This window comes from Bubalus bubalis, chromosome 2 (assembly GCF_019923935.1).
Source record: "Bubalus bubalis isolate 160015118507 breed Murrah chromosome 2, NDDB_SH_1, whole genome shotgun sequence".
NCBI classification, from domain to species: Eukaryota; Metazoa; Chordata; class Mammalia; order Artiodactyla; family Bovidae; genus Bubalus; species Bubalus bubalis.
In genome coordinates, this window is record NC_059158.1 from 186,231,222 (window position 1) to 186,234,651 (window position 3,430).

Sequence of the window (3,430 nt, forward strand, 5' to 3'; positions counted from 1 at the left end):
ATACATCTTGTTTGTGCTTCACATGAAGTATTTTCTTAAAAGGCTTTGTGTACAATTAAAATGTGTATATTTTCCTACAGATGTCCACTGTGACTTTCAGAGATATAGCCTTAAAAAAAATTGGTCCTGGGAAATTTATTCAGTGCTTTTCCAGGCGATCTCTATACATTGAGGTTATTAGGTCTCCACTAGACCCAGTGGCACCCCACTCCACTGCTTTTGCATGGAAAGTCCCATGGACGGAGGAGCCTGGTGGGCTGCAGTCCATGGGGTCGCTAAGAGTTGGACACGACTGAGCGACTTCACTTTCACTTTTCACTTTCATGTATTGGAGAAGGAAATGGCAACCCACTCCAGTGTTCTTGCCTGGAGAATCCCAGGGACGGGGGAGCCTGGTGGGCTGTCGTCTCTGGGGTAGCACAGAGTCAGACACGACTGAAGCGACTTAGCAGCAGAGCAAGTGATGATAAACTGGAGTTGCTGCTTGGACCCGTGCAGTAGTATTTAGGGACGTTGCTAGCTTAGTGGTTAAAGGTATAGTCACTGGCATCAGACAGGCCTGAGTCTGGATCCCAGACTTCCTCTTAATTCATTATATGACCTTGCAATAGTTTTTTTTAATGTCTCTAAACTCAGTTCCCTCATTTTTTATCATCTCTAAGAAGTAGATGGTAATAACATCACAGGACTATTATGAGGATTAAGTAATAATTCATGTGCAGCACTTAGTCCAGTGTCTGGCATACAGTAAGCTCACAATAGGTGTGAGATAATATTGTGTGTGTGTGTGTGTGAGAGAGAGAAACTATTATTCTCGTTGTTGCTGTTAAAGATCCAGGCGAGAATGCCCACACTTGGCTTCTCCCCACGCCGGTGGCGCAAACTCCCCTGCCCTTGACCCGCAATGACCTGAAGGCAGAGCGCCCGCCCTCATCGCTGCCTTCCCCAGGGGGTTCCTCCAAGTCTTCGGGGCACCACCTCCCCCAGGTGAGAGCCCCCTGGTCCCAGCTCTGAGCTCTCACCATCCCCTCCGCAGCCCTGACACAACTGATTGGGAATTTGTTTTATCTCTGAACCTGCCCCCTCCCTCTCTCCTCTCTGAAAAAGCAATTAAACCTGTGTTTACCAGAGTGCGTGGCTGTAATCTGTCGTTTTGCCTGTCTTATCCCGTCAAGCTGCCCCACTTCCAGCCTGCTTTGCTTAGGCTGGGATGGGAGATTTGCATAATCAGAGAAAACAGAGCTCAGGAAGAATGCGGCTTGTTTCAGGCCAGCAAAGTGTGAGCCCAGCTCTAGGGACCCGCATGGACCAAGGAGGTCTGGTGGGGAGCAGGGTCCTCCCTAACGAGGAGACGCCTTTGCAGGGTCTTGTCTTCAGTCCCTTATTGGGCAGGGCAGGTCTCCGCCCCTGAGCCAGGCTGGTCCATCCCTGGGAACCCGGCCAAGGCTTGGAGGGCAGGAGTTGTCTGCTGACCACGCCTCCCTTTGCATACGGCTCTCAGGCCCCGCCCAGGACCCCCGAAAGCCATGTTCTCATCCATCCAGCATGTCCTCTCTCCATCCGGCCCTCCCAGGGGCCAGTTTGACAGGATCAAACACAGGCTTGGGATTCTGACTCCTGGCTGTTCTTATGGTCCCCATTTAGGGCTCCCTGAAGCCAACCTTGACACAGGGACTTGAGTGCAGGCGGGGTCACTGGGGAAGGGGTTTTGGGAGGCTCATTGAGCCAGAGGTAGAGTGAGCCGGGGAAGAGAGGAAGTCTTTAAAACTGGCTGTGAGTGGGCTGCATCTGTGGACACCTGGCTCAAGCCCTGTGGGGACGTCAAGAGAATGAAAAGAACACACCTAAGAACTGTCATACTGGGGATGAGGGAGCTGGCGTCCTTACCCACTGGGGAAGATTGCTCATTAACAGCTTCCTGGGAACCTCATGTCTCTGAGTCCATGTCCTGGCAGAGAGCCTCGCCCATGGCACTGGGCTGGGCCATGTGACTTGCTCTGACCAATGGGCTCTGAGTACATGTGATGTGAATGGAGCCTTGATGAGCACTTGTACTCAGGGGCTGGTTTTCTGGGAACGTGGCTGCCGTCGTACACACAGCCTGGACTCTCCTAACAGAAGGCTGAAGCACCCAGCCCACAGCTGTCCCTAACCGCCAGGCATCCTGGGCCGTCTAGTCCAGGACAGCTGCCAGATGACTGGAACTCAAGAGTGAGCCTGTGAGACCCTTCCAGCTGAGCCCAGCCCTGCTGCAGAATCACCAGCAGATAAATGGTCGTTAAGTCATTGAAGTTGGGGTTGTCTATTACACAGCAGTAATAACAGATATATCCATCAGTGTTGAGGGTTGAGGGGGTGGGGGTACGAACTCTCTGACACTCCTAGCTGGCCCTGACACAGATTCCTGTGGCCAGAGAGAGCCTGCAGCCAGAGAGATGTCCTGTTGGAGGCAGGACAGCCTTGTGGTGTCGGGGACTGTCCACCTGAGCTACTTCCGGGGGGCCAAGGCGATGGGGCGGAGCACCCATGGCATCTGCTACAGCTCCCGGCTCTGAAGAGGACCGGGGTGCTGCCCTGCAGACTCAGGAAGGTGCCCCTTGAGAATTCAGTTCCACATCTACACCACACTATATGGTAGAAACGACCTTCCCTTCCTTCCTTCTGCAGGCACTGAACCTGGCCTCCAGCTGCGCTGCAGTATTAAACGCCCCCCCCACCCCCAGCCCATACTAGATTCCCAGGCAGAGAAGCCAGCTTTAGACCTGACCCCAGTCCTAGGCTGAGAGGCAGATCTGAGGGGATAGGGAGGAAGCGGGCCTTCTGCCTCTTTCCTCTTGTAAAACGCGCAGCCCGGTTTCCCAAGGTGGCGGAGTGTCTCCTTGTTAAATAAGGAGCTCGCGTGATCAGGCTGTTCTCTGCAGCCTGGCTTACGCCCATTTTCAAGTCTGTCATTTGCGAAGCCAGTTAGGAAAAGGCAGTTTTTTTTTTTCTTTTTTTAATTAAATTGGAAAAGTTCTGCAGGAATCTTTGAAATGTTCAGAGCGGTGGCTTTTTTTTTTTTAATAAAAGGGAAGATAAAGGAAGCTGTCCCAGTCCTTGGGTCACACAGGAATTGTGTGGCCCCAAACGTTGTTTGAAATGACAACTGTCTGCCATTATCCAGGGACCAGCTTTGTTGTAGAGACAATCCTCGGGTTTGTTATGAGGGGTTCGCCTCCCGAGTTCTCTCCGGAGAGCTCTTCCAAGGAGCTGTGCATTTTATAGCCATTAGAGTTTCACTTGTCAAATCAGGGATGTAATAAAATCGGTCTCCGATGCTTCACAGAGAACGTTAGGAGAGGATGATTTGATCAAGTTAAAAGTGTTCTACAAACGTAAGGTATTATGAGTGGTGGCTGGGGCGCCCCGAGAGGGACAGCGATTTTCCCAA